This window comes from Halichoerus grypus, chromosome 6, assembly GCF_964656455.1.
Source record: "Halichoerus grypus chromosome 6, mHalGry1.hap1.1, whole genome shotgun sequence".
Lineage (NCBI taxonomy): Eukaryota > Metazoa > Chordata > Mammalia > Carnivora > Phocidae > Halichoerus > Halichoerus grypus.
The window spans coordinates 113,350,584-113,364,833 of record NC_135717.1 but is presented as its reverse complement, the minus strand read 5'-3'; the positions used below and the strand labels follow the sequence as shown (position 1 = coordinate 113,364,833).

At 43.3% G+C, this 14,250-nt stretch overlaps 2 long non-coding RNA genes across 5 annotated transcripts in view; both read right to left on the bottom strand.

The window, feature by feature from the left end:
* LOC118553036 (uncharacterized) overlaps positions 1 to 7,876 on the bottom strand; it is a 49,175-nt gene extending 41,299 nt beyond the window's left edge. For all 3 annotated transcript variants that reach the window (XR_013448545.1, XR_013448546.1, XR_013448547.1), the window contains exon 1: positions 7,247 to 7,876. This is a non-coding gene — a long non-coding RNA (uncharacterized LOC118553036). The remainder of the gene's footprint in view (positions 1 to 7,246) is intronic.
* A 4,806-nt stretch (positions 7,877 to 12,682) lies between these two features.
* LOC118553034 (uncharacterized) overlaps positions 12,683 to 14,250 on the bottom strand; it is a 31,044-nt gene continuing 29,476 nt past the window's right edge. For both annotated transcript variants that reach the window (XR_004925789.2, XR_004925790.2), the window contains one exon: positions 12,683 to 12,993. This is a non-coding gene — a long non-coding RNA (uncharacterized LOC118553034). The remainder of the gene's footprint in view (positions 12,994 to 14,250) is intronic.

Sequence of the window (14,250 nt, the reverse complement as noted above, 5' to 3'; positions counted from 1 at the left end):
CATGTTAGGTTACCCTCCCTCCCAGTGGGGGAAGAAAAAAGCTCAAAAGTCAAAATGAACAGATAAATAGGTGAGAATGAGCCTTAACACATTCTTTAAGATCAGACAGACCTGGATGCCTAGACTGACTGTACCCTTTACTCACTGTGTGACCTTGGGCCTCTGTGTCCTCTTGTGTAAAACTGAGGCGTTTTGTGAGGATTAAATAAGATAATGTTGTGTGTGTTTTTTTTTAAATAGCACCGTGTGTGGACAAAGGGTCTCAGGAAGTGGTAGTAATTACCACCACTACCCACTGAATCAGGCTAGGAGTGGAATAAGTACTCTTATTCTTCATTCCTCCATCCCCCCGCCGCAGAGCACTCAGCTCCGGCCACCTGTCCCACGTCCACGGGGAGAGCAACGGGGAACTTCAAAGGGGCCTTGCCAGCCCTCAGGTCCTGGTTCTGCCGCGCAGGACTTCCTAATTCTATGTCTCTGACTTTCGCAGTACACCAGGACATTTAAATTCCTTAGTCTATGAATCGTCTACCAGTCCAAACTTGCACACATTCCTGCCAGAAAAATTCAGAACCTTGCCTAATAAGTATTTAGTTAACAGGAAGATATCAGACCAAGATGAGAACTACTAACCTAAAAAACAAAAGAAGTGTATTGTGAGCTTTCCCCAACACGCCTTTTATCTCTTGTCTCTGAAATTCATGTAATCCATAACAATGTGGGGCATTACATGAAAACCAACCCTGGATCCCTAGCCTCCTGAGCTCTCCTGGAGGAGATCGGATAAATGCGGGTAAACACCCAGGGACGGATATGGAGACACAAAAGGCAGTCTCGGCTATATAAAGATAGGCACCTGTTTGGAAAGGCTTCAAGGAAAAGAGCTCTAAAGGGCAGTGGGGTGCTGGGCAGACTGCAGAGTTGACCAGACAGCAAAGCAAGACAGTAGGGGGCAGCAGAAAGAGTGACCCCTCAGTAGCCGAGGGCAAAAGTGAGGGAATTTGCAAACTTCTCCAGAACACCTTAGCACCCACATGGTTGACAAGAACCGGAGAGCTGAATCAGATTAGAAGGCGGACATAAATTACGGAGCAAGCTCCTCTACCTCACATGTTTATCTGCATTGATCGGGTAATGAGTCAGCTTTCTATTTACCCTTACCAGAAGTGGGAATGTGAATGCCCCAAACCCAAATAACTTCAAAACCCTGGAAGTGACTTATTGGCCTCATCTCAATCACCAAAAGGCAGAGACATCTAGGAGTAATGGCAGAACTTTTTTTTTTTTTTAACACTACTAAAAATTATAAGAAGAGCTAGAGAACTACAAACCTATCTATGATTTAAAAAGTTACATTTTTATGAACGTTTTTGTTAACATGTCTTGCCACATATGATGGCAAGTTCGTAATGACTAGAAGTCATTAAAGCTTATGTTTTTGCTTTTTGGACAACGATCCCTAATACGTCAGCACGGTGCTGTCAGTGGGTACTGTTATAAATACTTCTTGACTAAGCTGGTCATGTTCCTTACACAGGTCACAAGACACACACATACCCCTTTCAAGAAACCTTGATTCATTCCTCCACGAAGGCCCTGCAGGCCACACTGGGGACAATTTTGAGAGTAAAATAATATTTCTCCTTTAACAAGTGCATTCGACATGACAGGCACTATTCTCGTACTTTACTCATTACTTCCAGTCCTTGCTGATTAAGGAATTCCAACCTATGATAAAGCAGCTGTTGTTACAGATGAGAAAACAGGGCCTAGAGAAGAGAAGCGATGTGCCCAGGTCCCACAATTAATAAGTCACTGCAGGAGACTACAGTCCAGCTGTACCCAACTCCACACCGCAGCTGTGGGGTCTTGCTCAAGAAGGAGGCAGATTAGGGGAAGCCTCTGGGAAGAATCTCTCATGCCTATACCTAAAATTTTTTTTAAAAAACCTTGTCTTTGTAAACCTTTGTTTTTCAAATAGAAAATTGCATGAAATACCCAGTGCACAAGCCCCAACAATCACCACACAAGATTGAAACCAGACCCTTAAGCCAACGAAGAGCTCTTTTCCCAAGACACAGCTATGGAAAAGAGGTCAGATTTCTTGGGGCTCCCCAAACACCTTCTTCCACCTGCCAGGAGCTCTGCTGTCGAGGTCTAACACCAGCCGGGTTGAAAATAATTGCAGTTTGAGGGCTCACTTCGTCGGCCCTGACAGCCAAAATAAATCTTACTTGTCTAGATAATCTCATAGGAACAATCCACCGTGTCCTGCTGACTCTCCCCGCTCAGAATGATGGGTCTTGCACAGCCCCCTCCCCGCCCACCCTTGGGCCCGGGCTCTGCTGACAGTGAGAAGGGGCCCATGGGTGGGGGAGCAGCTGCGAACCCCAACACCAGCCTGGACTCCCACAGCACACTGGCTCCGCGTTCCCCAGGAGGGTGCCCTGGCCAGGGTGCAGGGATAACTTCAGCCTCTACGGAGGCAGCAGGGAAAGGCCAGTGCATTCAGATTGTTGTTTCTGGATCGGTTTAGCAAGTCTGGGCTTTGGGAAACACGAGGCCGTGCAAGGACTGAAAGAGGCCCTTGTTGAAAGGAAGCTGCCTCCCTTCTCTCTCTCCACGTGACTCTCCACAAGCATGATGGCCAGGACTCCTGTACCCCTCTCACCGCCTTATCGGAACCTCAGCCACCACCTTGGGAATCCATGGTGACCACAACGCCACGGCGATGACGTTTCCAGCTGACTGGGACAGTCCCAGCAGTGCCCAAGGAACCCATGAAAGAAGAAGTGTAGGTGAAGGGGCCATGAAAGAAGTGTAGGTGAACAAAGCACCACAGATGTGTGCCTTCATTATTTGAGGGAGATAAGAGACTGGCCAGCAGATATAGCTCAACCTAGACAAAACCAAAGCAATGCTGGGCACGACAGGAAAAAAAAAATTAAAAAGCTAGAAGGGGAAAAAAAAGAAAAGAAACAGAAAACACCTCCCCTTTCTTACAGATGGCACAGATGTGGAATTCAAACCAATTATATTTTCCAACCCAGAAAAATGTTTATCAGACTGCACATATATTTGGGGGCACCAATACCACTCTACAGCCTCTCTTTCCAAATACCCTTCTTCTATTACTATATTACTAGACTTTTTAGAATATTGACAACTCATTTTTCTGAATCTGTCCCTCTCTTCCAGCTTGAATCTCCAGGAATAATAATAATAATATAAAAGAAAAGACAATCTTTAAAAAAAGAAAGAAAGAGGACCTGAAAAGTTTTATTTTTTTTTAAGATTTTATTTATTTATTTTCTCTTGAAAAAGAGAGAGTGTGCACACATGCGGGGGGGGGGGGGCGGGTAGAGGGAAAGGGAGAAGCAGACTCCCCCTGAGCAGGGAACCCAACAACATGTGGGGCTCCATCCCAGGACCCCGAGATCATGACCTGAGCTGAAGGCAGATGCTTAAAACTGAGCCACCCAGGGGCCCCGAACCTGAAATGTTTTAGATATGAATTATGATTTCCTTTAGAGGACATGATTTTTTTCTACACTGCCTTTATGAATACATGCTCAGCTGTAGTTTCATGGTTCAATCCCTTGCTACTTTTTGTCTCACAGGGGAGCTAACAGCTACCACTTTCCCTGCCTCCGGGCTCACACTCTCCAAGCTACCCACCACCCTGCTACCCAAGCAGAATTCTACATTTTAAATCTCTTCATGTTCTCCGTCTTGACATTTTTCAATAGCTACCCATTACCTAGAACAGAGGTTCTTAATCTTTTGTAGACTCCTGATTAGAGCTTTGGTTACTGTTTTTCACTCCTTGAAAGTGAATCACCCATGACCTACCTAAGGTTCTCTAAAGGAAGAAAGGGAGCTCTACTGTAATTGGAATGAATTGCATTCTATGTACAATAGGGTGTCATCCATGGTTAATCTTATAAAATTAAGTCCTTTATGACGTAGATTCTTTGCAATTCTTTTAAATTAGATTTAAAAAGTTTATACCCATACTGGTTTGCCAGTTATGTTGTGTAAAATACTTAAAAGAGTTGTCTGACTAAAAGATAACTTACACATTTTTTATTTGCAAAAGATGAGGCTCCCAAGTTGTCTGACCTTTCCTGTGATGACTAGTGGCTGCCAGGATCATGCAGATATTTTCAGAAAAATAAATACACTTAATATATCTCTTCAAGGTAAAGATGACATATTCATCATAAATAATGTTTTTCTAAATAAATCTGCTATTTTGAAAATGGGTGTAGTAGGCAGTCTCTGAGACTGCCCCTCTCCCCCTCACACCCTCACTCCCCCCACCCCACCCCCATCCTTTCTTCCTGGTATCTAGGTTCTTGTATAATCCCCTCCACTTGAGTATAGGCTGGATGTAGGCACTGACTTCTAACAAACAAAATATTTAAAAAGTTACTTGAAATTATGTCACAAAAAGACTGTGATTTCCATCTTATTTGTCCTCTCTCATTCTCACTTTCTGGAGAAACCCACTGGCAAGGAACTACTATCTCTGGCCAATAGCCAGTGAGGACCTAAGGCCTGCCAACAGGCATGTAAATGACATTAAAAGCAGATTCTCCCCCAATCCAGCCTTGACTGGAGAACTGGCCAACACCTCAATTGCAGCCCTGAGACAAAAAGAACACAGCTAAGCCAGTCTTGAATTCCTGACCCAGAAAAACGATGAGATGATAAATGTCTGCTGTTTAAGGCCACTAATTTGGGGGACAGTCTGTTACACAGCAAGAGATAACTCATACATTTGGGAAATATTTCCCCATCATTAACGAGTTGATGGCTGAAAATAATGTGAATGTGTCTCACTTAAAAAACAACAAAAACAAACTCTCCTATCTGCATATTAGAAAATTAGGAACAGAACTCCCTAGGCTATTTAAAACTTCCCAGATAAAGACTATGCATGGGTTTGAACCAATTGCTAAAAATGAAAACTGCAACACCTTCCAAAGAGTTTGCAAGAATGACTTATTAACATCAGGGAAGATGGAAAGTTAGTAATTAAATTTCAAGAAAAACCTGAACATAGGGCTTGAGATTTGAAAAAAATAGCATCGTGATTTAGTTAATCCTGCCAATGAACACTTCTTCGATTGGAACTCTCTTTTTGAAGTACCTTGTTTTGATTAAACCCAGAAATCAAAATAAACTGAGCTTAAAACCAGTCCTTTAAATTACCCTATCACAAAGCATTAAACTAACCAAAGTTTTCAAACCTTCAAGCACATTGCTCATTCTAATTTTGAGTATTTTAATGAGAGCAAAGAAAGAACTATCTTTAAATATTGTCTATGTAATCTTATCCCTATGTATTTTGTAAGAGATACAACAGACTAGGATGACAGTACATTCATAAATAAATATCCATATAAAGTATTAAATAATTACATATTTGAAGACTAACACGCTCAAGTTGTTTTTACCATTAGGTGTATGCAACTGAGAAAGTTCATAGGACCCTGATCTCAAGGTTAAGTCCAAATGCTTTCCTTTAGTTTGCATAACTTCCAGCTCTCTTTCCAGTCCTGCACTTGGAGCCACTTACAATTCTCAAGACACTTTTGCAGTGAGCTTAAAAGCAGACCCTCCTGGCTCAAGGGTCTTCCAACACCACCCCTACACAGCTCCCCTCCCAGGGTTCGTGCCCACTGAAGTAGGAACCCATACTTCAATGCTCGGCTTACATGTCAACCGTTTCAGGACTTTGCCCCTCTCTACCCCCCTCCTCTCCAATACCCTCCCGGTGTCTCTGTAATTCCTTTATTATAGGACTCACCACGCTATGGCATATTTTAAGGATTTGCTTATTTTTCATCTACCCATACTAAACTGAGGGCTTTTGACAACATTTGCTCAGTAGCAGACAGTCAACAAACATCTGTTGAAGAGAATGTACTCATGAATTCATTTTTTCAGATCGTTTTTCTCTACAGCTCTAAGTATAACTAGTTGAGAAGGGACTCTCCCTTCTCATCCTGGCCAGCTATCTGGCTTCCTCACCACCAAGATTTAATTTCATAACTTTTTTTAAAATGTCAAAAATTGAAGTAAGGATCAGATCCAGCAAATTCTGAGCACGTTTCTCACAATATCGTGTAAGCGGCGCTATTGGGTGGTAAGAAGCCAGACCACCTCAGGTTACATCCACCTCGGCCACCTGGGCACAAGAAATAGCCTCACGCTCCTCAGTTTCCTCACCTGGTAAATGGGAACAGAATGACGAACGCATATAAGCGGTGCCCCTGGCGGCCCCCGGACCGTCTGTCGCGCCAGCAGCGTGGGGACGGCGCAGACCCAGGGACGCCCCTCCTTCCGGCCTCCGACCACCCTCCAACCTCTTTTCCAGACACAAACTCCGCCACCCTCTTCTCAGCCCCCCTCCGCCCCCCGGGACCCGCCAGCACCCTATCTGGGGCCGCGCTCCCGGCCTCGCCAGGCCCCCGTCCCCGCGGCCGAGGCCCGTCCAGCACCCGCAGCCTCGCACGCCGCCGGCCTCCCCGCCTCTCTCTCCACCGCGAGGCCCAGGCTCCGGCCCCGCGCCCCGCGGCCCCCCCTCCCCGCCCCCCGCCGAACGCCCCGGAGAAGCCCGACGGCGCCCGCGGCTCCGGAAGATGCAGGCCCGGAGGCCGGGCGGCAGCCTCCCGAGCCCAGCGGCCGGGGGCCCGACCCCGCGCAGAGGCCCCGCTGCCGCTCCCGACAGGCCCGGGGGCCGCCCGCGCAGGCGCCCAGCCCCCCGCTGCCCGCCGAACCGCGGCCCGGGCCCCGCCGCCGGACGCAGCCGGACTCAGCCGGCCTCAGCCGGACGACGCGAGCGAGCGCCCGACTCACCTCGGCGGGCTGGGCCCACCGGGCGCGCTGGGCGCGGGTCCCTTCCCGAGGCTCAGCCGCAAGCGCGCCTGGGGCCCCGGCAGCCCTGGAGGGCCCTCGGGCTCGGGCCTGGGCCTCTGCGGGGGGCCGCTAGGCAGCTCTGTAGCCCCCCGGGGCCCTCTCCCGACGGTGGGCCGAGGGCAAACAATAGAGCTTTCTGCAGCAAATAATAATATAATAACAGTAATTAATGCACATAGGTGTGGCACAGAGTAAAAGTTCAATAAACGTTGGTTATAATCCTATTGCCCTGGCAGAGACATTAAGCAAGTATATAATAAGTACTAAGTCCCAGACTAGACGGGCCCTGTACCTCCGATGAGTACACACATGCACTTACAGCTAGAACTACCTGAAGGGCAGGTACTCTGGACGCTTTTATTTTCATTGTTGTGGTCCCAGGGCCTGGCATATAGTAGGTGTCCAGTTAACGTTTGTTGTTTATTTCAAAATTCCCCATATATTCCTGCCTTGTACAGATTTGGATTCACATTGTGTTTCAGATCATCCTTTGGAAGCATTCTCAGGGTATCTATTGTCAGAAGCAGGATGTGGGAAAACAGTTAATGTGGCTGATGTTGCAGGAAAAGCTGAGAAAGACAAGGGAGGAAATTATAGTTCAATAGAAACCAAAAGTCAATCAGTAATTTAATGGGAAATGATTCACAAAAGCAGTATTTACACACAAGTACAACTTGTTCCAGTGACTTCAGAAAGTAAAAAAAAAAAAAAAAGGTTTATTTAAAAACAAATAACCTTGGCAAATTCTAACAGAATAAAAATGTTTGCAATTAAATCACTTCTGTTGTCAGAATTCTTTGAATTGCAAATGACTATAGGAGATTAACTAGTATAAGAAAGGAATTCAGTGGGTTCACAAAAGTGACAATTTTAGGGGTTTGTTGCAGGGACTTATAAACTGTCATTAGGTGGATCCTTCAATCTATCTACCCCTTTATCTATACAGACATCCATCCATCTCTCTGCCTCCTGATCCATCTCTCTAGCTTTCAGTTATCTCTTATTGGAAGCAGGTTTTCTTCATCTGGCAGGGAAAAAAAAAAGGGCAAAGCCACCAAAAACTTCAGGCATACATCATCCCAGTTCACTGGCCAAGGGTGGAAAGTTTCTTTTTCCTTTTGGGTCCATATAGGGTAGAAAGGAATGCAGGGTAACCCAAATAATATTTATCCACCACATCCACAACGGAAAAAACACTCCGAATTCAACTACTCCAACCCACAAACAACTATCCATCTTCACATTCCCTTCCAGTGCCACTGAATAACTCTTATATAGCATCCTGGCTCATATTTTTTCATCTGACATTTTGTCATAAGCATTTTACCTATTGCTACATAGACTTTATAGTGATCACTTTTAAGTGTCTATGTAACATTTACTAAGGTGTTAGTCACTATGCAATAATTTACTTATGTCCTTAATGATTAATATTTTGCAATTTCTAGATGTCGCTGTAATTTTAAAATATGGTAATTATTCTCTTCTTACCTATAGCATGTTACTTTTTAAAAAGTATTTCCTTAATATAATTCTCAGGAATTGGATTAATGAGTGAAATGGTAAGAACATTTACATAGATTTAGTTCTTAAAACATATAACCAAATGTATGTTCAAAAGTTGTAGCAAGTTTCAGGGCCTCTAGTGTTTCCATGCCACGGCATTACCATGTCTTCATCAGCATTGAGGTGGACTTTCATGAAGTCATGGTCCCCAAACCTTCTTACCAGTCATAGCGCCTTCATTAGTCTCACTACGTTCTTAGCCTCTCTCTCTCCCCTGAGGAAACACAGATGAGAACGGGGCTTAGCCCCGTTGCTATCACATAGTAGGCACTCACTAAAGGTTAGGGAGGTCCGCAGCTGAATATGTTAGGAGGCTATCCGTGTCCCTAGGGAAAACCGCCTTTTGACATCCTGGCTTTGAGCATACAAAGGATGGAACAAAGATAAGCACAAATATATCTGCAGGGTCATTTCTACAAAAAAACTATACAAAGAGGAAGGACTTACTTTTTGATTGGTCTACTCTCTTGACTTTCTCTTATCTGTTTTGGCAGACAGATAGATCTGAAGGAGTTATTCACACAGAAGTGTAATGCAATCTTCATTGGTCCTCTTCTAAAGAAGAGGGGTGTGTGTGTGTGTGTGTGTGTGTGTGTGTGTGTGTGTATTTTAAGATTAACCAAACCAACATTGCTCAATGTTGTGGGTCAAAACCCTGGATGCCTGTCAGAATGATCTGTAGAGAGTTTTTTAAATGCAGATGTCTGGGCCCCATCCCAAATCCTCTAATTTAGAATACCCACAGGGTGGAGCCAGGTATTTATAACTTTTTAAATCTCCACAGGTGATTCTGACAGAGCCAGGATTTAGGAACCAAATAAATCAACCAGCAATGAGGTACTAGTATTAATGTCAGTTGTTCTTAGTTCTTCCATTTAAATTGGAAACAAACTTTATTAGGGTTTTCTTTCGTTACACCTTTCCCCCGTCTCTTGCTTCCACATGGAAAAAGCTCCACCTGTAGGAATACTGCCCCCCCCCCCCCCGAGCTAACTACCCACAGGCCCTCCGCCCACCTCTGTGGATCAGCCCCTGAATATTCTGCTCTCCCATAGGAGGCCTGGGCTTCTTTAGGTTGCAAGTTGTGATAACTGGGGCCTTTGCAGTACCTGACTGAAGAACTAGCGAGTTTCCTGGGCAAACAGATGCCATATTGTCCAGAATCTACGCAACGCCTGGGTCCCTCTCTGAGTCTCCTAGTTCCCAACTCAGCCAGGAAAAGGGGTGCTATTTCATGGGCTCCCTCAAACCCCACCAGTTAGTTGTCTATTTACACATCTTATCTTCCTTCCCGGACCACATGATTGTTGAGGGCAAGTTTGCACATCTTCCCCATGGCTTGTAAGGCACAGAGCCTGGCACCTTACAGACATCAGACAGGTGTATAATGAGCAAAATACGAGGGGGAGAACTGACATCCACTCCACACCTACTCTGTGCCCAGCACCATGTGAGGCCGTTAGTTACATGGTTTCATGCTACCAGCATCACATCCCTGTGAGGTAGGATTTCATAGTCCAATTTGCAGGCAAGAATAGAAATGATCATCAAACGAAGTTCATTTGGTCAAAACTGTTTATAGGCAGGAACGTAAAAAAGTGAGAATATATTCCCCTTTTTCTTTCTGCAGCCTAGTGTTCTTGAGATAATTTACTCTACGCACACAGCTAAAAGTCTACAGATCCTTTATATGACAGACATATAGTTATCTGGAGATGATTGTCCTCTCGGTTGGAAATTATCAAATTGATGAGGTCTAACCCAGACAAGTGCCCTCTCTTTTTCTACGTTGTTAATTATCATGAGATCTTGGTATTTCAAATAGGATTATGCCATTTGGGCTGGGCACTTAAGATTTCCCTAAGGGCCAAGGCTGAGTAATTTTCAGGTAATGAGCTTTAATGTCCAAGGAAAGAGACATCCTGAATCACCTTCTGAACCCATGCCATGGATCTGCTGTAATAGTATCAGGAGTTCTAGAACCTTGCGTAATTGATCTTGTGACTTGAAACTGAATCACTTTCAAGGCTTCTTCCAAAATGGTTTTTGCCCTCCTGAACTATACTTTATTACAGCTACGCTTATCCAGACAACTGAGGAGAAAGAAAATGATAATTCCTTGGTGCTCCCATCTCCACTGAGGAGTCTCTAAAGTCACCCCGAGCCTCCTTTACCCACAAGGGCAGAGGGTACCACAGGCAAACTTTTCCCCAGCCTGAAAAATCATTGAGAGTGAGATGTAGAGGAAAGGGAGGTTCTTCTACAGACTCAGGATTCAAGTTGTTAGTTCTCCAAGGCCTCTGAGCCACCCCCTGAGGAAGTGACCCAAGTTCTACAAACCCTTGGGCACATCACCAGAGAGAGACTCTGCATCAATGTGTAACATCAGTGTGCAAAATTCACGAACCCATACCCTACTCACTCAAAATTCGAGGTCATAAAACCTTAAAGCTGACACTTTTTCCTGGTATAGATGAGGACACAGAGGCTCAGAGAGGTTAAGTGACTTGCCAGAAATCACACAGCTCTCAAGAAGCAGAACTGTGGTTTGAAAGTATTCTCTAGAATTTGGGTACAGTCCTGCTCTGTCTATAAAAGAGTCCTGCCCTTAAGGTGAAGGGAAAGATGAAATTTAGCTTTCTTTTAAGATAAAATAATTAATCGTCTAGAAAATAGCATAACTGAGGATGTATAGTGGTAAAGGTAGACTGGAAGATATATGCTTTTCCTACTGGAAAAGAGATAGTTAGGCAGGAGGAAGAAGTAGGAGGTAAGAATTAAAAGTCTACTCTTCAATTTGCCAGGGGGTGTCATCTGAGGAAAGTTAGTTGACTGATGTGAACTTCAAATTTTTTCATCCATCAAAGGGACCTACACACAAGGTTATTACACGATTTAAATGAAATCATACAGATAAACTAGCTGAAACTTAGTTACTCAATAAATGTTACTTCCTTTTCTCGAAACAGCTATAAGTTAACCACTATTCTTCTCCAGTCATTAAAGAGTCACCCTTAATTTTTTCTTGGTCAGTCATTGTGTTTATTTATTTGCTCAATTGTTTATTTTCTGCCTCCTCCCACTAGGAGGTAAGCTCAAAGGGGACAAGTCCATTTTTGTCCTCATCCTCTTTTCATCCCCAGTTCCTAGTCCTAGTACAGGGCCTGACCTATAGTGACAATTAGAAAAAATTGACAAATGACATAAAAGATTTAAAAACTTCATAGGGAGAAATGAAAGTATTTTTCCTCACCATTTTTTTTTTAGGAAAAGGTAATATTTTACTAATTCTTTTATCCTAAGTGTGTCCTGTGTAAAGACTATGGTTACATTTATATTTTAATTTATGTATATATATATATATATATATATACACACACACACATACACACACATGAATCCAATATAGTGTATACTAATATAGTTATGTGTATACTAATACCTTATGTAAAATACTGTTATATATAGTATTATATACTAATAACTATATATGTAATAAGTGTATATATGTACATTATACATGTAATTTATTATATGTGTAATAAACTATATTTAGATATCAAAATAAATTATGTACTAAATATGAGATACTGTTTGCCATTGGGGAGAGGTAAAGGAATAGGTACTCAAAGAGGAACAAGAAAAGCAAAACATTAATCCATAAATGTCTTATTTCTTTTATATTAAAAATGATAGACAAAGTAAAAAGGACAAAAAGCTAATTAAATAAGAGGGAGAAAAACTCAATGGGAAAGAGGCACTGATATGAAAGAAATAATCAGAAACTGACTCTGCCCTAACAACCTTATGAAGTAAATAGTCCTATTCCAAGTTTACGGATGGGGAAGCTGAGGCCAAGCAGTACGTTCAAGTTAAAGCAGGCAGCAAGCAGCAGGCCAGGCGGGGAAGTGAAGGCAGGGGCTGTTAGACACCAGCCCGCGTTCCTGCCTCTGGGATTCAGCTTGATTCTGCAGCTGATCAGACTACCATCTGCAGAATTCCCAGATCTGCCTCTGGAAGAACCTACATAATCATCATTATTAGAGCAATGTCATTCTCTAAAGGACCAGGATCGATGAACATCTTTCAGGCAAAAACCGGACTTGTGAATTGTTGCCCTGTGATAAATAAGATACTGGATTAGCCAGTTTTCACTCGATTATGGTCATTAATAACTCCCAAATCTCAGTTGCTTTTCAACAACAAAGTTTTATTTCTCAGTCCCATTTCATATGTTGGCTATGGCTCTGCTCCTGTTTCTTCATGCAGGATCCAAGCTGAAGGAGCAGCTTCTCTCCAGGACACACTGGACATGGCAGGGGAGAGAAAATAGATGCCAAACTGCAATGGCCCTTGGTGTTTGCCAGAAACTCGTGCTCAGATGTGGCATACATCGCTTCCTCTCACTCCATTGGCCAAAGCAAATCACATGGCCCAGCATGACCCCAGTGACACCTGGAAGTAGACTCCTCCCACAGAGAAGCACTGTAAATTGTATGGCTGTCGACAGACATGTGTAAAATTATTAAAAAGTGCAGTAAAATAACATAATAAAAAAAAGTGCAGTAAAAAACTAACAATAATACAATATTCCACAGATAGCATGTTCTCTACTTTTGATAATCAACAGGTAGAGTTTCTGTTTTCATTTCCAACAAACGTCCTAACACTTTTTTTTAAAGATTTATTTATTTATTTTTAGAGAGGGTGGGTAGGGGCAGAGTCAGAGGGAGAGAGAGAGAATCTCCAACAGACTCCCCACTGAGTGGGAGCCCCACGCAAGGCTTGATCCCACGACCCTGAGATCACGACCTAAGTCAAAATCAAGGGTCAGGGGCGCCTGGGTGGCTCAGTCGGTTAAGCATCTGCCTTCTGCTAAGGTCATGATCTCAGGGTCCTGGGATGGAGCCCCGCCTTGGGCTCCCTGCTCAGAGGGGAGCCTGCTTCTCCCTCTCCCTCTGTTGCTCACTCTCTCTCTCTCTGTCAGATAAATAAATACAATCTTAAAAAAAAAAAATCAAGAGTCAGATGCTTAACTGACTGAGCCACCCAGGCACCCCTAACACCTAACTTGTTATCATTTACATAAATTATTTCTTTCAGAGGTTCGGTTTGAGTATTTAAATACTAAAAAAGGTATTTAAATATTCCCTGAAGTTCCCAGAAAGTTCCCTGCCCTTTTCTGAGCGAAATGCAATAAATAATAAACAATCATGACCTGTTTTAATATTCTATGGTTCTTTCAAAAATTACAGCCACACCTAACTGATTTAAATATATTCTCTTAGATCCACAGATGTTAGTTGTGTAATAACGACATTTCAAAAGAAACAAATGGCATAAGTGCCCAGACTGGGTTCATTTTGTTAAACAATGGTTTGGAATTTTCCTATTGTGGGTGTTGGAATCCAAGTGAAAGGAAATTCAATTAGAAGTGCCTACACTTGATTTAATCCTCTTGTCTCCGTATTGCCATTCTTAATATTTTTGAACAAGTGATCTGCATTTTTGTTTTGCACAGGACTCCACAAATTGAATAGACAGTTATGCTCAAAACAGATGTTCTCTCCCCTGGAACAATTTCTCTGTGACCCCTTCAATAGACTCAGGCGCCTCTCCCAGGTGCATTCATAAGGCCCTGTGATTATGGCCCTTGATACCCTATACTGAAATTTTTTTATATATTCTTTCCTTCTAATCTATGGGTTCCTTGAAAACAGGAACATTGACTAATTCATCATTGTATTTCCAGCATCT